This window comes from Vombatus ursinus, unplaced genomic scaffold (assembly GCF_900497805.2).
Source record: "Vombatus ursinus unplaced genomic scaffold, bare-nosed wombat genome assembly UNPS02014785.1, whole genome shotgun sequence".
Classification (NCBI taxonomy): Eukaryota; Metazoa; Chordata; class Mammalia; order Diprotodontia; family Vombatidae; genus Vombatus; species Vombatus ursinus.
Window position 1 is genome coordinate 4,276,106 of NW_020954563.1, and position 23,097 is coordinate 4,299,202.

The following is a 23,097-nucleotide window of genomic DNA, read 5'->3' on the forward strand; positions in this document are numbered from 1 at the left end:
CTACCTTTGGAAGGGGCCCATTACCTTTTAAGGCCATTCTCATTACTGGGAAGAGATTATTAACATGTCAATACTTCTGCAGAACTAGGATCACCTTGAAGTGGAGTATCCAGCTTACCTATCTCTTATCCTAAACAGCTCATTTCAGAGATATCCTGCCATAAATTCCCAATTGGAAAGTGGGGGAGTCCATGCGCTGAAGCCCTTCTCTGAATCTTTCCATGCCTCATGCTTTGAGGGCAGTCCATGGACTGTCTATTGTAATACTTTGCTCCTAGTAATGACCTTTCTACATCTTTTTTTTTCAATTGTACACTTCCTAGATAATTTTCATGTCATTTTTTTTGGTGCAGCCTTCATCATTACTTATGTGCTGCACCCATCTTCTTCTCGCCATTCTCCTTATATAGAGCTGAAATCTGCCTCCCTACAGACTCTACCCACCAGCCTTCTGGGGCCAAGAAAAACAAACCTGAGCCATCTTCCACATGACAGTTCTTCACGTACTTCATGCTTTAACATTTCGAGGACCTATGATTTCATCGGTGTGGATCCACCCTCCACTGATACGAATCATACCCCTTCTAAGCCTTAGTAGAGCTTCTCCTTCCCCATACCCAGCAACGGCAACTTAATGAATATCACCCCCTAGTAAGGAATATGCAGAGAGGAACCTCCTCCATCAGTGCAGATGGGTAACGGTCCATATATGACTCAGAGTCTCAGGGAAGCGCTGAAAGGGTAAGTGACTTGCCTACACTCACATAGCCAGCATGTGTCAGAAACAGGACTTGAACCTATGTCTTCCTGACTCCAAGGCCAGCTTTCCATGTACTAGGCCAGAATAATAGCTGACGGTGCATAAAAGTTTATAAAGTGCTTTGAATGCGTGATGGTGAGGAAAGCAATTGACTCAGGAGTCTGAGGACCTGAGTTCAGATCCCACCTCGATTCTACCTCTATGACGCTAGATAAGTCACTTAACTTCCCTGGCCCTCAGTATTCTCATCTGTAAAATGGGAGAACTGAACTAAATGGCCTCTGAGGTCCCTTCCCACTCTGTATCTGTGATCTTGTGATCATTTGAACCTTAGAACAACTCTGCGAGGTCAGCACCAGAAAGAGGTATCATTTTCCTCCTTTAATAGATATGCAACACTTTTTCATGTTTTTTTTTTTTGTTCTGTTTTTTTTTTTCTTTCACAACGTGACTGATGTGGAAATATGCTTTACGTGATTGCACTTGTATAACCTATATCAGATTGCTTACTGTTTTGGGAAGGAGGGAAGGAAGAGAAGGAGCAAGAAAAATTTGGAACTCTATCTTTCAAAAAATGAATGTTGAAAATTGTCTTTATATGTAATTGGAAAACAATAAAATAGTGTTAAATAAAAAAAGATGTGAGAACTCGAGTCCAGTAGTTTGTCCAGGTTCACACAGCTAGACTGAGGCAGGAGGGCAACCTAGATATTTCTGACTCTATGTTCAGTGCTCTGTTCTCTATGCCATGTTGTCTGATGGGTTGTTGTTGTTTATCCTTCATTTTCAAAGAGAACTAATCACATCATGGGGTAATATCTTAACTTGTGCATTAATTGGATTTAAGTGAGGCAGAGTGCACGAAGTCATCAGCTTCACTCTCTCTTCCAAAGTCATCAAAGTCCAGTGGCAGAACAAAAATCAAGAACACTGGTGATGACTCAGGATGCAGACCAAGCTCTAAGCACTCCATAGTGGCTGCTTCAGCAATTTTCATGGCCACTGGAATAAATTGTTCTCAACCGCCCATTCCACTGAAGAGAGACTCCACATGCTTGGGATAGATCAGCCTCCAACTCACCAATGGGTTTGAGGCCCATTGGTTACTCTCAACCTGGTTTAGCCTGTCTTCTGAGATGATTTTTACTAGGGTGTGGTTGCTGCTTATGTTACAGCTTCTTGGAGCCACGGGTGAGAGTTGAGTGTCAGGTGGACACCAAAGGTAAATGAACAGTCCTGAAAATGGATTAGCAAACCCTCATATCATAGCTGTTAGTCCTCCTTGAATACTCCATACACCCCAGTCTGATATTGGTGGTAAGCTTATCCAACGTGACCTTGATTAATCTTTGGATAACACATATAAAATCAATTTCCAGGCCCATAATCAAAGCCTTTGCCACGTGGTAGCATGTCCCAGAACCTGGACTCCATTGGCATAGCTTTTGAGAAACCAGAGTAAAAAGTTTCTTCTCCAAGGAACAAGGAAGTTCTGGAGTAGGACTTCAGTATAGTTCAAATATTCCATAGAACCACAGAATGCTGGAGCAGAAAGAGCCCTTAAAGGTCACCTAGATCAACACCTGTATTTTGTATATGAGAAAACTGAGTCCCAAAGAAGGGAAATGGTTTACCCAAGATAAAGCAGATAAATAGCAAAGTTTGAGGCTAGAATTCTGGTCTCCTGACTCCCATTCCACCACGCTGAAATTTAAAAACGTGTGATAGGGAGACATCCATTCCCTCACCTCAGTCTGTTCTTTTCCAGAGAAAAATCCTCAGTTCCATCAAGCATCCTTCACAGGACATGGTTTTGCAGTCTCTTCTCCATCCCACACAGCCTCTTCTGGATGCTCTTCATTTTGTCAATATTCCTCTTTTAATGTAGTACCCAGATGTGGACTGACTGTATCAGAAAACCATGGAAAGATCACCCCCTCTATTCTCCACACTATAATTCTAAGCATAATCCTAAGCTTTAAATGACATTAGCTTTATTGTTTCGCTGTGTTTTATGGGGAGGGGGGCAAATCTTCCACTCTGTTGACTTATATTGAAATGTTTTTCAATGTTTTTCACCCGAACTCCTATTAAGCTAGAGGTCTCTGGTCCTGTAATTTTTTTTTAAATCAAGGCAGTGAAGTTTAGAGGGAAGAGCCTGGATTTGGGGCCAGAGGACTCGGGTGTGAATCTCTGTTCTGCTACGCCCTACCTGGGTGATCCTGGGTGAATCTCCTAACCTCTCCAGCCCTCATTTTCCTCATATGCAAAATGAAGACTGGGGATTAAACAGCTAATTTCTACCTCTAAATCTGTGATCTTGGAAGTGATTTTTTAACTCAAATGTGTGCCTTTACATGTATTTTATTAAATTTAATCTTTTTTTGCCCAGTCTTTTCACTTTCTCAAGAGCCTTTTGAGTCCTGATTTTCTCATCCGTATTCTACCTACTGTGTGCTGGGACCTCTATTCTAGGAACTGAGGAGGCAAAAATTAGAATGGAACTGTCCCTCTTCTCAAAGAGCTTACATTCTGTCATGCCCTCGAAGAAGTCAATAGAGAGACAAGGTTAGTACAAAGTGATTTGGGGGTAGGGAGGGTCACTTGAGCCTAAGAGGATCCAGAAAGGTGGCACTTAAGTTGAACTCTGATAGGGGCTGGGGATTCTAAAAGGAAGAATTCCAGGCATGGGGGACATCTTGTACAAATGAACAGAAGATGACAGAAAGTTATATGTGAAGAGTAGCAAATGACCTTCCAGGATTTATGTCACCCACCAAGTTGATAAGAATGCAATCTTTGTCTTCATTAATAAAAGTCATTAATAATTAATAATGTCATTAATAAAAATGTTGATCAGAACAGAAACAAGGACTAAGTCCTGTGCTATGCTCTTGGAGGGAGCAGAGGTCAACCTCAATCCATTAATCATTGTTCTTTAGGTAGAGTTATTAATAACCCAGTTCCAAATTAACCTAACTCTACTGTCACCCCCAGTCCACATCTCTAGATCCTATCCACAAGAAATTTTATTACTTGACAAAATATTGATGAAGGTGGTCTAGACTAGAGCATTTCCTTGATCTAATGCCACTTCCATCCGGATCTGTCCCAATGTTGATGCTCTCTGCCCCTTTCTTTCCCAATTTTTTTTTTCCTCTCTTAAGACTGAGTTATCCTATCTTGACCAGGCTGGAAGTGATCATAGGCTCTCTCCCACCATTGATTGGCACAGAATCATTAACCTGTTCCATTTCCAACCTGGACTAGTCTATCTCTGCTTAGACAACCTGATCACCCCTGTTTCTGGGGGTTCACCATATTGATGAAGGATTTAGTAAGGACACCCAATTGGCTTAGCGCACTGTTAAGAGATACACTAGCCTCAGACTCTTGAGGTACTGAGGATTACATGCATATACCACTATGACCAGGACAAATCAGTTGGGGGTGAGTGGAGAGATTGAAATAAGTATTTATATAAGGCCTACTATGTGCCAGGCACTGTGCTAAGCACTTTACAAGTGTTATCTTATTTTATACTCACAACAACCCTGTGAGATAAGTGCCATTATTATACTTATTTAACAGATGCAGAAACTGAGGTAAATGGGGTTAAGTGACTTGTCCAAGGTCACAAAGCTAGTAAGTATCTGAAGTGGGATTTGATCTCAGGTCTTCTTGACTTCCAAGCCCAGTGCTCCAACCACTGAGTCACCTAGCTGCCAAATTGTTTGTGAACCAGTGATTTGATTATGACGAGAACTTCCAGGGAGAAAACTCCCTCTTAGTAAGGAATATAGTCACTGTTCTTCAGCATATTCAGCATCTTCAGAGACTAGCATTAGGAGACTGAGATTTAACTGTGGTGCCCACGGGTCCAAATCCAGAATGTGTCCAAGATGACATTTGAATCTAGGTCTTCGTGACACATAAGCTGGCTCTCTATCCACGATGCCAAGTTGCCTCTTACTTTGCATTTCACATCCTTTTCTATGTGCATATTTTTTTCTTTCTTAATAGACTACCCTCCTTAAGGACATGGCACTATTTTATTTTCACCTCTGTATGCATTCTAGTGCCTGATACAATTCTTGGTATCCATTTAGGCATGAAATAAATACTTTCTGGAATGGAATGGAATATTCAATTGAATGCAGTCCATTCTACTAGTAATGTCATCAGAAAAGGAATTGCACTTTGTTGACAAATGTCACCCCTTAGCAAAGAGATTTTAGTGTGTAGAGCTAGTCCATATATGTAGACAACAGCTTGAGGTGTGAAAATATTTTTTCCTTTTTTTTAAGTTTAATAATATTTTATTTTTTCCCCAGTTACATGTCAAGAAAATTTTGGGCATTCATTTTTACAAGATTTTGAGTTCAAAATTTTTCTCCCTCTCTCCCTCCCTTTCCCTCTTCTGAAAATGGTAGGCAATTGGATAGTTTATTCACGTGCTATCACGTAAAAATATTTCCATACTAGTCACGGTTGTGAAAGAAGAAACAGATCAAAAGGGAAAAAATGTGAGAAGAAATAAAGTAAGTGGAAAAATGTGCTTCGGTCTGCATTCAGAGTCCATCGGTTCTCTATCTGGATGTGGGTAACATTTTCCTTCGTGAGTCCTTTGTACTTGTCTTGGATCATTGTGTTGCTGAGAAGAGCTGAGTATCATTCATAGCTGATCCTCACACAATGTTGTTGATACTGTATACAAAGTTTTCCTGGTTCTGCTCATTTCACTTTGCGTCAGTTCATACAAGTCTTTCCAGGTTTTTCTGAAATCTGCCTGTTCATCATTTTTTATTGCACAGTAGTATTTCATTACATTTATATACCGCAGTTTGTTCAGTTGTTCCCCAATTGATGGACATCCCCTCAGTTTCCAATATTTTGCCACCATGAAAAAGTCTGCTACAAATATTTTTGCACATGTAGGTACTTTTACCTTTTTTATGATCTTTTTGGGATACAGACCTAATAGTGGTACTGCTGGATCAAAGGCTATGCATGGTTTTATAACCCTTTGGGCACAGTTCCAAATTGCTCTCCAGAAATGTTAGATCACTTTACGACTCCACCAACAATGCATCAGTATCCCAATTTTCCCACATCCCCTCCAATATTAATCATTTTTCTTTTTTTGTCATATTAGCCAATCTGATATGTGTGAGGTGGTGTCTTAGAGTTGTTTTAATTTGCATTTTTCTAATCAAAAGTGATTTAGAGCACTTCTTCATATGCCTATAGATAATTTTGATTTCTTCACCTGAAAACTGCCTATTCATATCCTTTGACCATTTATCAATTGGGGAATGGCTTGTATTCTCATAAATTTGACTCAAATCTCTATATATTTGAGAAATGAGGCCTTTATCAGAGACACTTGCCATGAAGATTGTTTCCCAGCCTTTGCTTTCCTTCTAACTTTGGTTGCATTGTTTTGTTTATACAAAAGCTTTTTCATTTAATATAATCAAAATGATCTATTTTATATTTTGTAATGTTCTCTGTCTCTTGTGTGATCATGAATTCTTCCCCTCCAGATAGATCTGACAGGTAGACTCTTCCTTTCTTTTCTGATTTGCTTATGTGTCACCCTTTATGTCTAAATCATGCACCTATTTTGACCTTACCTTGGTACACGGTGGTTCGACCAAGACTCTTTAGAGATTCCTCTGAACAATAGACAGGATATTTTAAGAAGAGAGGCCCAAAGATTTTCTTGGAGAAATCCTCTCAATGAAATCCACCCCCCACCCTTTATCAGAGGCTCTTTATCACTTACCCTTACAGTGACTTGCTGAGAGAGGAAGTCATGATTTCTCTTCTGGCAGATTCACAGAGCTCAAGCTCTGAAGTGGAGATTGCACAACTAGTTAGTTACTAAGAGGCAGGGGAGAAATAAAAATATTTCAAAGATCTTGGAACTCATTGGAATATTAGTGCTAACTATTCGTAAAGCAAGAAGAACTTTCCCCAGATAGAGCATGTTAAAAATCAGCATTTTTCACACGGACCACTAATGATTTTATTACAATTTAAGCCCAAAGGCTTAATGATTTCTCAAATGAATATTTTTTTAAAACATGTTTCATAGGATAACAGGATTGAGAGCTGGAAGAGGCTTTAAGGAAAATCAAGTCCAAACCCTCTTTTTGTGTAAGATGCATGTTACAATGGAACAAGAAAAAATAAAATCACTAGATTTTTAACAGAAGGATCTCAGTTCTAATCTCATCTGATTTTACCTGTGTGACCTTGGGCAGGTCACTTAACATCTCAGTTTCAGTTCTCTCTTTTGTAACATGAAGAGGTTAAACTACTTGGCCTCTAAGGTCCCTTCCAGACTTGGGGAGAGGAAGGGTTGGAGCAGGAAAAAAATAAGCATTTATATAGCATCTACTGCATATCAGACACTGCTCTAAGTACTTTATAAATATCTCATTTGATCCTCACAACAAGCCTGGTAATATACCTTATAGGTAGGTATTATTATTACTCTCATTTTACAGTTAATAAAATTGAGACAAACAGGAGTTAAGTGATTTGCCCAGGGTCACACAACTGGTAAATGTCTGAGCTCAATTTGGACTCAGGTCTTCCTAAGTCCAGGTCCAGAACAATATCCACTATGTCACCAGCTGCCTCTAAGTCTTTCTAATACTGGATGGGGGTACATGCTGTTTGATTTAGGAGAAGAACTAGTTACTTTCTCCTGTCTGGTATCCTCTTTTTGGTGGTTCCATTTGCTCTGAATACCTTGATTCTGCTGTTATTTCCTATTTAGTTAACAATAACCTACTCCTCAGGGGGATGTTTCCTTTCAAACTTGCCAACGGGAGGGAAGAATGGGTATGGGGAACGGAGAGGAAGTCCAAGGAAAGGGCTTCAGCTCCTTTTCAATTCTTCCCCCATAGGGACCACCTCAAGTTCATTGCATTTGTATGCTGGTCCAGAGGACTGTGTTCTCTGTGCTTTGGGGAAGCTATAAATATATGTCAATAAAATCTTTGTTGCTCTGAGCCCCCACTTTCATTCAGGGAATGAGCGCTTCCAAAAAGAATAGAACCTATTGATCTCTCTCCTTTGTCCCCTGCCAACCATAGTTCTGGAACCTGTACTTAATCCCCTAGGTATATACACAAATCAGTACTTTAATGATCAACCATGTTGTCTTAAGGAAACCAGTTTCTTTTGAAATAAATGATAAAAAACACAAAATATGTCCTTAAAAACAAGAATTAGAAAACTAAAATAGATTCCTCTCTCCCTTGAGTGAATAGGAAGGGAAGAAAAAACAGGAAAAAAAACTGGAATCACCATTTCTATTCCCAGCAGTACAATAGGGACACCCCTGTGTATAAGCTCTACCTGTCTTCCTCTCAGCTCCCAGTTATACAGGTTCTCTTTTATTGCCTCAGCATCTTCACCTCCTTTACCTCTCAACCACTGCCTCTCCCATTTGGGGGGCATTTAGGGGCAAAGGGGGTCACTCTACCTGTTCATTCTGCTTTCTGCTGTGAGAGTCACAGCCTTGTCACCATGGTGCTGCTTTGATGTCTTCCTCAACATACTTGCTCATATCTCTCCTCTCTTGGGTCTCTCTAGAGGCCTTTCCAATTCCTAGGAAACTGCTCCCCACAGAAAGGTGCTACTCTATGATGCTTTTACCCTCTGATCCCAGAAAGGTCAAATAATTTTCCAAAGATACTTATTAATTACATAGGTAGGATTCAAACCCAGATCTTCTGACTCTCCTGTGACCACCTTCCAATCAAAAGTCATTATGTATCAAGTTATACGTTGCCTTGTTTTGTGGGATCTTATCAAATTCTTGAGAAAATTTCTTTACCTCCTCATCCAATGTGATATATGTTGATTCATAATCTACAATTATCTTCATGGTATTCTGCTGGCTTACATGCATCAGGAGCAAACAAATCCCACTGGCCAAAAAAAATCATGAAGTGGTATTTCTTGTTGAAATTGTGTGTTTGTGAAGCTGACTGAGCCAATGCTTTTATACATCTCTCAAAGTATAACCTGCAAGCTATCTTTCTGAATAGCTACAACTTATTCATGGTTTTTTAATTTCATTTACAGCAAAAAATTCAATGTCAATGTGTTTCACCTCTACTAATAGTATATAAACTGAAAGATCATTGGACAAAGGTCTCAAATTAAAAGTACCACCCATTAAATTAATGTTTATAGATAACTAGGGAATTAAATATGTCTTGACTTGATAGACCCATTAGTCCCCTGTTAATAGAGTCATTTGGCTAAAAGGGACCTTAGAGTTTACATAATCCAACCTAACCTCCCATTTTACAGATGACAAAATTGACACCCAGAAAAGACTTAAAGCAGTGAAAGCACTCAAGTGAGACTCCAGATGCTCTGATACTTAGTCCAACAATATTTCCAGCACAAAAATATTACCTTTCTTTGAAGCCAGTTTATAGAAAGTTGGACAATATTTAAGGTACCCTGAGATCTGTAATAATGTGGCATAATGGAATGGAAAGTACACTAACTTAATTAATCATTTAATCTTGTTGAGTCCCCATTTTTCTCTCTGTAAGAGGCAGATAAGTGGTGCATTGCATAGAGAACTGAACTGAGAGTCAGGAAGACCTGACTTCAAATCTAGCCTCAGATACTTCCCAGGTGTGTGACCCTGGGTAAGTCACTTAACCTTGTTTGCCTCAGTTTCTTCAACTCTAAAATGAGGATAATAAAGGCACCTACCTGTTGTAAGGATCAGAAGAGAATATTTGAAAAGTACTTAAGGCCTGGAATATAGTAGGCAACATATAAATGCTTATTCTCTTCCTCCCTTATTCCTTTTCCCCTAAGTAGGAATAACTATGTCTACTTAACTTCCTTCACTGAGCTACAGTGATATTTTTTTTCTTACCCTGAGGAAAAGCACTCTTTTTTTCTTTTCTTTTCTTTTCTTTTTTTTTTTTTTTGGCTAGGCAAGGGGGTTAAGTAACTTGCCCAGGGTCACACAGCTAGTAAGTGTCAAGTGTGTGAGGCCGCATTTGAACTCAGGTCCTCCGGAATCCAGGGTCAGTGCTCTATCCACTGTGCCACCTAGCTGCCTCTGAAAAAAAAAAAGCACTCTTAATAACACGTATAACTATCATAGTTTCTGCATACTTTTCCATATGATCACCTGAAGTTCACCTGTACTATCCAGGCAGTCTCTCTTCTAACAGAGCATAGACTAGGCAGGGGGGAAGAATTCTAAAGAAAGGAACAGCTGGTGGTCTCTCCTTCTTTCCATTTGTAACGAAAGGAGTATATGGCTAATTTTTTGTGTCCTCTATGTTTCCTCCCCTGGGGCTGATCGCTGGTGGCTCTGGTCATGGTAAAAATTAAAAATGGCCATGTTTTCTACCATGCCTTCTACTTTGTGGGGAAAGGTCACTGGTATTCACTCAGATGAGACAGGCAAAGTCCATGGCTACATTCCTACTATCTATTGTTCCTTACCACTAAAAAACTTAGTGCTCTCCAAACCAGGTCTGGAGCTTATATTCAGAGGTAGCAGTTCCAGAGCTCAGGCTGCTGTGGGGAGTGGGGGGGGAGGGATCAGAGAAGAGGGAAGAGGAGAGAAACCATAAGGCAGGTTATTTAATTTTATGCTAGCTTGCTTTCTTTTCTTCCTTTTTCTCACCTCTTAGTGGAAAACATTGTGAAATAATGAGATTTGCAGACTTGCTTCTCTTTGAGGAGGGAACATTAGTCAGAAAGGAAAGCTCACTTGTGGGGGAGAGAGAGAGAGAGAGAGAGAGAGAGAGAGAGAGAGAGAGAGAGAGAGAGAGAATTTATGTGTGTAAGACAGAGGCAGAGTCAGAGGGACACAGAGAGAGAAACAGAAAAGGAGAGAGACAGAGACAGACGTAGAGGAGAGAGACCGAGAAATAGAGGCAGAGAAAGACAAGAGAAACAGGGAGAGAGAGAGAGGAGAGAGAGACAGAGAGAAGACATGGGGACAAAGTTATCATAGAAAAAGAAGAGAAGGGGCACACCCCCCCATACCAGTAGACAATCAGTAGGCCTCCTCTAGAGGAGATCTAAAAGGAGTAGAAGTTCACCCCAAGATACCACTACAGAAAAGTAAAAGAGCCCATAGATGTGGCATCTAGATTGAGGTAGCCAGAAATTGTGGTCTGAGAGAAGGTGATGTCAATTCTTTTTTATCTCCCACCCACCTCTTAGCTCACCATCTCAAATATTGACCTAAGGTACTATGGGGAAAGGAAAGGAATTCATGAGGAATCAAGAGACTCTTCTTTTCACCTTCCTTCTCTTAGCTTCTCCTCCCTTGCCTTCTTCATTCCCTTCTTGTCTCTGCTTCTGACTTCCAGACGTGGTGCGTTGCCCCATTCAGGACCTCTCCCCTTTCCTTCTTAGCTCCATTCTGTGTGTTATATGTCCATTAGATCATAAGCTGCTTAAGCTCAGGATCTGACTGTTTTTTTTTTCTTGGATTTGTATCCCTAGAACTTAGCACAGTGCTTGGCATAAAGTAAGTGCTTCATAAATGCTTGTTTGCCTTGCCTTGCCTTGCCTACCCCACTCTGTTATGACAAGACAATACAATCTCGGGAGCTAGAGTGGTCACAATACATAGTGTAGAAGTGGGATGGGGAGTTTGACTGATGCCTACAGAGGAGTGAAGAGGGGTATAAAAGTGGAGAACAGGGCCTAGGTCGTTCTTTTATCTTTCTACAGTGGTCTTCTCTCAGAAGCCAGAGTTTCTAGACTGTGACCTTCTTAATCATCATCTACACCTGGGAGCTTTTACACTGGACTATTGCAGGGACTAGGCATTCCCAGACTCCTTTATAATTCTGGGAAGGGATTATCTTCTCATAAGATCCAAAACTGGGAGATATAAGCCCTCCCTCCCACCAAACATTTTATAGATGAGGAAACTGAGACCCAGGAAAGTTCACTTTTTTTTCCATATGTATGTTGTTGTTGTTTTATTATTTTTTTTATCTGTGAATGGCTAGTATTTCATTAGAATTAAAAAGTTCTCTGGAAGTTCAGCACACTTGTTTCTTAATAAAAATCTCCCACATTGGTCTTCATTTTAATTTTGTGTGTTTGTCTAATATACATACCTGTTTTCCTGGAGAGAATAAGAGAGAGAGAAAGAGAGAGATAGAGAGACAGAAAGAGAGAGAGAGAGAGAGACAGAGACAGAGAGAGACAGAGACAGAAACAGAGACAGAGAAAGAGACAGAGACAGACAGAAATACAGAGACAGAGAGACAGAGATAGAGACAGAAGAGAAAGTCAAGAGAAAGACATAAAGTGAGATAGTCTGACAAATAGCCACACACACATACAGAGGCAAGAATGAGAGACAGGGATGGCTATACCTATAACTGAAAGATTCTGAGGTTCAGAAGGCTAGTGTGACAGGAAGAACACTAAACAAAAAGGAAAGGGGCCTGGAGTCTAGCCTTAGCTCTGCCACTATGTGACCCTGGGCAAGTTGCTTTCCCTCCCAGCCTCAGTTTCTCTACATGAAAAATCATGGATTTTTACCAAATGATCTGTAAAGTCACTCCTGGCTCAAATAGTCTTTCTCGTGTGATTCCAGCTCTAAAAGCCTACAACTCTAGTGTTCTGCTAAATAAACTTGGGAGCAGAATGCACTCCCCCCACCCCTGTCATCCCTAGGCAAGAGGCCAACCCTGACTAAGCAGAAAGCATTAACATTTGAATGCCAGCAGGCAGAAGTCACAGAAAGAGCAGCATGGGGTCCAACCCTCACCTCCCCATATGACAGTGACTCACATCCCTCCTTCTCTCAGGCAACATCCCTCTCTCCAGACTCACTAGTAACCAGGCCCAAGCCTACCCTACCTCCCTGCCAATCCAGGCCACAGAAAGTGATCATGTGCAGATGCTGGTCCAGCTGAAGACACTCATTTCCTGACCCTCTTGAAGAGGTTCAGTGGGCCTCTGGGTTCACTTAGGGGCACCTGGAGAGCCCTGACGCAACCTCATGTGACAACTCTGCCCTTGGCCCTTGCAGACTAAAAATATAGAGTTCTCCCTCAAAGTAATAGGATGGGAAGGTGGAGCATCTAGTGTTGGGGTTGGAGTTGGAAAGTCTGGGGAGGATTCTAATCAAGTGACTTGGGGGCCCAAGTGACCCCTGGGTGACTGAGGAAGTAGAATGTGATGAAAGGCAGGCTCTGTCACCATGCTTCCTGGTAATATATCAGCTCCTCCCTTCCTTATACCTACTCCCAATTGCACCCAATCCAGCCCCATCACAACAGTCCCTACCTAACCGCCCTTCTTGGCTGCAAAATTTAGCATGGCGTAGTAGATATAGAGCTAGCCACTGAGTCAGGAAGACCAGAGTTCAAATCTTACTGCTGATGCATAACCCTAGGTGAGGCATATACTCTTTTAGTATCCCCAGGCAGCTCTTTAAGGACATAAATTCTACTTGAGTTACCTGTCTGCATCAATGAAGGGAATTTCCACAGCAGAAGCTGCCTACATAGGTGAAATCATGCATCTGGTCAAATATATACAAATGTCCCATCCCTCGTGGAAAATGCCTGTTTTGGGGAGAGTACTTGCTTCCAAGGTGGTTTTGTGATGTTACACCTTGAGATGTCCTTTAATTTGCGACCACTGTCTCCTGCTAGAGTCACCCCCAAAGGGGGATCAATCAGAGAGATCACCTCAGGCCCTGAACTTCAGGGCTGACATGCTGCTGACAGATGGGGAGAGACTCAGGGAAGAGGTGGAAAGGATGCACTTCTGCCAGCTCATATTTTAGCTTAGTTCAGGAGCAAAAGCAGGAGATAGAGGGTTTAAGACAGAACCCCAGGTGTTCTACATCCTGGCTGTGCAGCCCTTGGTGAGGTCCTGGGCTGCTTTCACCTTTTCTGTAAGGTAAGAGGGTGGGACAAGATGATATTTAAGGATTCATAGCTGTAATTCTATGCTAGTTCATGAGTACATAGTAACCCACATTTAAGACTTACAAGACATTTTCCTCTCAACAACCCTATGGGAGAAGCATTCAATATTTATTGTCATTTTACAAATTCATTCATTCATCCACTCACTATACAGGAAATCTCTGCTATGTGCAGTGCTTTATCCTGAGTTCTGGGGATTCAAAGACGAATATAATACAAAACTTACTCATAAGTCTTTAGCAACTTACAATCTACTGGAGCAGGGCAGAGGAGAGGACAAGTACACAAATAATTGGTTCAGTAGAAAAAGTGCTGTATTTGGATTCGGGAGTCCTGGGTTCAGATCCCAACTTTCCCAGTTTTCATCTGTACACCCTTGGGCAAGTCATAATAATAACTAAGATTTATCCAGTGCATTAAGATTTGCAAAACATTTTGCCCATAATTTGATCCTCATAGCAGCCCTGAGAAGGACCATCTCTGTGAGGGATATTATTATCCCCATTTTACAGATGGGGGAACTGAAGCTGAGAATTGAAGTGACTAACTTGAAGTCCAATGCTGTATCCATTACATTACCCTCTTAACCTCAGTTTTATTATCTATTAAATGTGGGAAATGAATGTGATAGCCTCTAAGGTCCCTTTCAAGTCTAAATCTGTAATCTTCAAACTTTGATACAAGGGTGATTGAGAGAGTAAAGGAGAAGTCCGGGCAAAGAGCTTTGAAATTTTTGAAAGAAAACTTCCATACAAGTCAGGGATGGGAAGAAAGGCTTCTTGGAGAAGTGGTTCCTAAGCAAGGCCTTGAAAGTAGGATGGGTTTGCAACTGATAGAGCTGAGGTATGAATGTACTCCAAGTGTGGAGAATGTTGTGAGCAAAGGCCTGTAGGTAGAAAGCATGGCATATGGTAGTAGGCCAGTTTGGTGGGTACCTAGAGTATGGGAAGGGAGATGACATGAGAAAAAGCTGTAATGGTCATAACTCATAGATTTAGAGCTAGAAGTGATCTTAGGGACCACTAAGTCAATCTCCTTATTTCACATATGAGAAAAATGAAGTTTGGAGAGGTTGTGATTTGCCTATGATCAAATAGATAGGAAATAGCAGATCTAGAATTCAAACCAGGATTCTCTGATTCAAAATCTATCATCCTTTCCACCTTAATATTCTGCCTTTCCATAGTTTGGAGCCAACGTGTGGAAAACCTTAAATGTCAGAATCAGGTATCTGTACTTTGTTTGGTAGGCAATGGAGAGTTGCTGAAGGTTTTGGAGTAAATAGGGGACATATCAGATAAATTAATTAGGAAGAAAAAGAAAGATGATTGAAACAATGATGGGAAAGATGGAATGTCAAGGATGTAGACTGAAGAGGAGAAGACTGGTTCAAACAGCTCAAGTGAGATGCCATGAAGGGCTGAACAAAGAAAGAATCTTAGGATGGGCAAAAGACTTGGCTAAGCTCCAACAGATTATAAATGGCTCCTTGCCTGCTGTCTACAAGCATAGCCCCTGTCCTTAAGAAACTTTCACTTGACTCCATATTTCCTTAAGTTCTCTTCCTATATTGCTCCTCCCTATGACAGTCAAACTCCTAGGAGGGAAAGTCTATACTCATTGTTTCCACTTCCTCACTTCCCACTTATTTCTCAAGGTCTTATAATCTGACTTCCAACTCTGTCACTCAATTAGAACTTCTTTCTACTGTTACTAGTGTGAGAATAATCTTCTTCTTCTTCTTCTTCTTCTGATATTGGGACAATACTCACAGTCTAGATGATATTGTGGTAGTATTAACTGGTGGTATTGGGAAGAATATGCTACTCTCTATAGGATAAAATTCAAACATTTCTGACCTTAAAAGTGTCTGGAATGATGCATCTTCTGTCTTGAAGCTGGAAGTCAGAAGTCCAGGATCTCTATTCTCTCCATCTCTAACCAACTCTGCCCCTTATACAGGGGCATTTAGTAATCATTCTCCACTAACAAAGAGAGAATTTCATATAATAGGTTTTGAGGTTCAAGTTAAACTTCCCAGGATCAACTCAGGGCTCAGCTTCTCAGTGAAACCTACTCCCTCCCCCCATTTGTTAGTCCTCTCTCCCCCCTCAATTTCCTTTACTGTTGTTGTTGTTGAGTCCTTTCAGTTGTGTCTAACTGTTTGTGACTCCATTTGGGATTTTCTTGTAAAAGATACTGGAGTGGTTTGCCATTTATTTCTCCACTTCATTTTATAGATGAGGAAACTGAGGCAAACAGGGTTAAGTGAGTTGCCCAGGATCATACAGCTAGTAAGTGTCTGAGGTCAAATTTGAACTCAGATCTTCCTGACTTCAGGCGTGCCACTTACCCTCCTAACTCAATTTTCCTTGCACTTTACTTATTTGTGTGCATGTAGAATCCATCCTACTCCCACTCCAACACCAACCAGTAGAATGTAAGCTTCTTGAGGGCAGGGACTATTTTGTTTCTATCTCTGTATCTCCAGGGAAGAACACAGTGCTTTGCACAGAGTAGGTGCTTAATCCTTGTTGAATTGAATCTAACTGAATTCTCAGGGTCACATAGATAATAACTGACAGAGCCCAACTCAAGTTTTCTGACTTCAAATCCCCTCAGTTTTTCCCTCTTTCCCATATCATGATGCATTCTCTGACATGGTTTCATTCTCCTTCCCATTCTGTGATTGAGGATGCCCCTGCTTGTCAATGTCAATGGATATAATTGACTGTAGAGTTCATGTTCATTTTAACCATCTTCCAGATGGAAGCCCCCAGACAAATCCAGCAGGGCAAAACCAGGTAGCCTGTGGCAATCCAAAATCCTGACCACACAAAGGTATGCCCAAGAACCAGCTGGAGGAATTTTTTTTCTGCCTAGGATTCAATGCCTGAGGTGATGTTTCTGAATGGGACCAGAATCTTGTATAAGGACTGATATCAGAGAGGGAAAAGAGGAGCTAAGCTTTCCTGTGTCCCAGAGCAATTCACCTTGCCTGTGACCTTCACGGTATATTGATGGTTTCATAATGGACATCCCAGAATACAGAATCAAAGAGAATAGGAGAGCACATTATTGGTTCCAACTATTCAAGCTTATCCAAGCTTTTAACTTTAAAAGCCTTAGAGAAATGACTTCTGTTTTGTTTTACATCTCACCCGATAGTTCTTGACATGTGAACCAATTAGCATTTCATGATGGCATGAAACAACGCAGGGAGTTGACGACCCTTCTCCCCTCCCATCCCCCTTTTGCTAACACATGTTTGCTCTGAGTTTCTAGGGATCAAGTCTGGGTTTATATTGCTACTAACTGCACCTCTGTAACTTTCAATACAAATTACAGTAGGTCCAAATGAGCACACAGCAGTGCCCACTCTTAGAAAGCCTTGCAAGGGAAAGGCAAAGAAGGGTTGACTAGCTGTAGATGAGCTGTTTGTTTCTGATTTTATAACTTTTAAATATTTCAAATGTAGATGTGACTGCATACAATACAAGATCACAAGATACAAGAAGACACACCCAAATGCTAAGCTGCATTTTTATTACAGCTGAGGACAAGGAATTTTGTTGAGGGCGAGGAGGGAGTGTGGAGCGGGTGGAGAAGGCAGGGCCCATCATTGTAAGTAGATGGAATCTGGTATTTTTCCAAGACTTGTCCCATTATATTAATGAGCATCTGATTCAGAACTGTATCTCCTTTGAAGACCCCTGAGGTTCCTCCAAATGGGCTCTGCTAAGATTCTGTAGGAAAAAATGAAAGGGAATTTGGTTTTCCTGCTTTGTCCTTCTAGGGGACAATTCTAGACATAATAGTTGCATTCTACCTGTCTGGAACTGTGTAATGAACTCTGGGAAACATGAGCCAGTACCAACTGAACATGTGACCCTGAGATGGTCACTTCCCCTCTCAGATCCTCAGTTTCCTCATTTATGAAATAGGGAAAATTGCACTATCTATTTCAGAGAATTGATGTTAAGAAACCAGTTTTTTTTTTAACATAAGACAGTTTAGAAAAATAAATTCTTTTCATTATTGTCATTAATATGACTATTATTACTATGATTTCTCAATTTATATATGGAGAGGGGAGAATCAAAATACAAGGCAGTCAAGGGTAATCCCAAACTGACTTATGAAGTTGAAAGTGAAGTTTAGTGGAGTGAGTGCTAGACCTGGAATCAGACGACCTGGGTTCAAATCTTGACTCTTACTACCTTGTGACCTTGGGAAAATCAGAGAACCTCTTTGCCCTCATTTTTCTCTTTTGTAAAATGTAAGAATTGGACTAGATGATCTCTACTGTCCCCTTTGGATTTAAGTCTATGTCTTTATTCATTCAGTCATTCACTTATGCATTTCTTTGTTTGTTTTTGTAATTTAGTCCTTCTGTACTGAAATTACAGGATTTAGAACTGGAAGGGGACCCAGAGATCATTTAAATTAACCCATACATCTTGCATTTGAAGAAATTGAGATATATTATTATTTTTATTTATATTATTTTTCCAAGATCACATAATGGCAGAGTCATGGGTTCTAGCCATATTCTTTGAAACACCAAGGCATAATGGAAAGAGGGCTGGATTTAGAGCAAAGAGACTAGGTTTGAATCCTTGAGCAAGTCATTTCATCTTTGAGGACCTCAGTTTCCCCAACTTTAAAATGAGAGTGTTGGAGTAGACAGACTTTAAAGTCTCTTTCAGTACTAAATCTGTGGTCTCAAGTCTTAAGACTCCCAATCAAGTGTTATCTTTCAGTACATAATGATGCCCAGAATAACGCTCTATCAGAGAATGCAAAAGCCCCAGAACTCCTATATGTGATAACAATTCTCTCAGAGCTCTAAGAATATTTCTTCTCTCAGGGCATTTTTCATTAGAGGATTTCCAGTATCAAAATGCTTGCCTTTTCAATGAGGGTGGGTGGGGAGGGAGGAAGGGAGAAAATTTGGAACCCAAAGTTTTAAAAACACATGTTAAATTAAAAAAAATTAAAAAATTAAAAAAAAATTTAGAGAAAAAATTATTGTGATATCAGTTTTTTTGGAGGGCCTTAAACCTAAATAAGGGAGTAAAAATTTTATTCAGTAGGTAAAAAAGGATCCACTGAAGGATTTTGAGCAAAGGAACAAATGATTGCATACCATGGACACTCACTGAGTTAAGGCTGAATGTGACTAGCTGTGCTTATGCACCTGACCCATGCTCTGTGCTAGCAACATGCATACAGTCACTCTTCTGGCTACAACCAGCTGCTGCTCTGTGTTTTTGAATCAAAACGCCATCCCTAAACTAGCTGATCCGACACAGATGCAGAGTAGACAATTTATAGGGGTTATCAAAGAGTGGTCTGGGGGCTCCTGCTGTCCCTGAGAGCCTTTCAGGGGTTCTGTAAGGTCAAAACTATTTTCATGATAATACTGAAACATTTACATTTCTAATAAGTTGATTATTGATAGATATAAGTCACATAAACTAAAGCTGTTTCAGGGGAGGAATCCTCAATTTTTAAGATTGTAAAAGGGGAGAAGTGGAGTCAAGATGGTAGAGTGAAAGAAGTATTTTGCCACACTGTCCCAGCACACCCCTTCCAAAACAACCTGAAAAAAAATGTCAAACCAAATTCTAGACAGGAAAACTTAGAAGTCACATGTTATTTACAAGAGACATACCTTAAAAAAAAAAAAACACTCACAGAGTTAAATTAAGGAACCAGGGCAGAATCTACTATTCTTCAGCTGAAGTAAAAGAAAAGATGGGGTAGCAATTATGATTCCAGACAAAGAAAAAGCAAAAATAGACAGCAGGAAAGCTACATTTTACTAAAAAGGTACTATAGAAAATGAATTAATGTCAATACTGGACATATATGGACCAAATGACATAGCAACCAAATCCTTAAGGAAAAGTTAAATGAGTTACTGGAGGAAATAGACAATAAAACTATAATACTGGAGGGCCTCAATTTACTTTTCTCAGATCTAGATAAATTTAACCACAAAATAAAAAGAAAGAAGTTAAGGAGATAAATAGAATTTTAGGAAAGTTAAATATGGTGTACCTTTGGAAAATATTGAATGGGAATGAAAGGAACTATACCAATTTCTCAGCTGGATACGGCACCTTCACAAAAATTGACCATGTACTAGGGGATAAAAACCTCACAAACAAATATAAAAAAGCAGAAATATTAAATGCAGCTTTTTCAGATCATGATATAACAGTTAATAATTGGCTTTTGAAGCATAGATTAAAATTAATTGGAAACTAAATAGTCTAATGCTAAATAATGAGTGGATCAAAGGCAAATCATAAAGCAATCAATAAATTCATCAAAGGTAATGAGGACAATGAAACAACATACCAAAATTGTAGAATGTAGTCAAAATAGTATTTAGCAAAAATTTTATATCTGTAAACACTTATGTCAACAAAAGAGAAAAAGAATAGATCAAGAAATTAATTCATTGAACTTTAAAATAACTCCAGAAACAACAAGCAATATTGTCATTACTGTGTACAACATTCTCCTGGTTCTGTTCACTTCACTATGCATCAGTTCATGTAAGTCTTTCCAGGTTTTTCTGAAATCAACCTGCTTGTCATTTCTTACAGCACAATAATATTCCATTACAATCATGTCCCTTAACTTGTTTAGCCATTCCTCAATTGATGGGCATTTGATTTCCAATTCTTAGCCACCACAAAAAACTTATTATAGATATTTTTGTACAAACAGGTCCTTTTCCCTTTTTGGGGAGATGACTTTGGAATATAGACCTAGCAGTGGTATTTCTGGATCAAAGGGTATACAGGTTTTTTTTAACCCTTTGGGCATAGTTTCAAATTGCTCTCCAGAATATTTGGATCTCTCCACAACTCCACCAACAGCATTAGTGTCCCAGTTTTTCCCACATCCCCCCAACATCCAACATTTTCCTTTTTTGTCATATTAGCCATTCTGATAGGTGTGAGGTGGTATCTCAAAGTTGTTTTAATTTGCATTTCTCATAGTGATTTAGAGCATTTTTCATATGACTAAAGATAACTTTGATTTCTTTGTCTAAAAACTGCATGTTCATATCCTTTGACCATTTATCCCTTAAGGAATGACTTGTGTTTTTTATAAATTTTATTCAGTTTTCTATATATCTGAAAAATGAGGCCTTTATCAGAGATACTAGTTCCAAAAAAAAATTCCCCAATTCTCTGCTTTCCTTATAATTTTGCTTGTACAAAAACTTTTTAAATTTTATATAATCAGAATTATCTATTTTACATTTTGTAATGGTCTCGAGATTTTCTTTGGTCCTAAATTCTTCCCTTATCCATAAATCTGACAGATGAACTATTCCATGCTCTCTTAATTTTCTTATGGTATCACCCTTTATGTGTAAATCATGTACCTATTTTGACCTTATTTTGGCATAAGGTGTGAGATCTTAGTCTATACCTAGTTTCTGTCATACTGTTTTCCAGTTTTCCCAACAGTTTTAGTCAAATAATGAGTTTTTGTTCCAAAAGCTTAGAACTTTGGGTTTATCATATATTAGATTACTATGGTCATTTACTATAATGTAATTTATACTTAATCTATTCCAATAATCCACCATTCTATTTCTTAGCCAGTACCAGGTTGTTTTGATAATTACCACTTTATAATTCAGTTTGAGATCTGGTATGTCTAGATCACCTTCTTTCAAATTTTTTTCATAGATTCCTTTTGTTCTTCCAGATGAATTTTATTATTATGTTTTCTAGCTCTATGAAATATTTTGATAGTTTGATTGGTATGGCACTTAGTAAATGAATTAACTTAAGTGGAATTGTCATTTTTATTACATTGGCTTGGCCTGCCCATGAGCAATTAATATTTTTCTGATTGTTCAGATAGGACTTTATTTGTGTGAAAAATGTTTTATAGTTGTGTTCATACACTTCCTGGCTTTGTCTTGGCAAGTAGACTGTCAAGTATTTTATATTGTTTACAGTTATTTTAAATGGAATTTCTCTTTCTATTTCTTGCTATTTGACTTTGTTGGTTATATATACATACATACATGTGTGTGTGTGTGTGTGTGTGTGTGTATGTATGTATGCTGATGATGTGGGTTTATTTTGTATCCTGCAACTTTGCTAAAGTTTTTCAATAATTTCAAGTATTTTTAGGTGATTTCTCTAAATATAACATGATATCATCTGCAAAGAGTGATAACTTTGATTTCTCATTGTCTTTTCTAATTCCTTTATTTTTTTTTTCTTTTCTTATGGCTATAGATAACATTTCTAGTACGCTGCTAAGTAATAGAGGGCATCCTTGCTTCACCCCTGATTGTATTAGGAAGGCTTCTAGCTTATCTTCATTACAGATGATGCTCTTGCTTATGATTTTAGATAAATATTACTTATCATTTTTAGGTGAGCTCCATTTATTTCTATGCTCTCTAGTGTTTTTAATAGGAAAGGGTGCTGCATTTTGTCAAGGACTTTTTCTACATCTGTTGAGATAATCATTTGATTTCTGGTGTTCTTGTTATTGGTATAATCAATTATGCTAATAGCTTTCCTAATATTGAACCAGCCCTGCATTCCTGGTATAAATCCTACTTGGTCATAGTGTAAGATCCTTGTGATATATTGTTGTTATGTCTTTGCTGGTATTGTATTTAAAATTTTTGCATCAATATTAATTAGGGAAATTGGTCTATAATTTTCTTTCTCTGATTTGGTCTTCCTGGTTTGGCTATCAGTTCTGTATTTGTGTCATTGAGGAATTTCATAGGACTCCTTTGCCTATTTTTGAAAATCGTTTATATAGTATTGGAATTAATTGTTCTGTAAGTGTTTGGTAGAATTCGCTTGTGAACCTATCTGCTCCTGGGAATTTTTTCTTAGGAATTTCATTGATGCCTTGTTCAATTTCTTTTTCTAAGACTGATTCATGAACACATTTGAGGTCCCCCAAATGTTGGCAGGGCTTCACTACTGGCCAACAATGGAGTCAATGCCTCCTGGTAGTTTGTGCTAGGAGTGAGGTCGTTGAAGTAGGACCTTGCATTTCTGTATATTACCAACCACAACCAACAAAAAGAGAAAGAAAAAGAAATTCTATTAAAAATAACTGCAGACACTATAAAATACTTGGAAGTCTACTTGCCAAGATATGCACAAGAAATATATGAACACAGTTACAAAATAATCTTCACAAAATAAAGACAGATCTAAGTAATTGGAGAAATATCAATTGCTTATGGGTAGGCTGAGTCAATATAATAAAAATAACAATACTATTTAAATTAATTTACTTATTTAGTTCCAAACCAAACTATCAAAGAATTACTTTGTAGAGTTAGAAAAA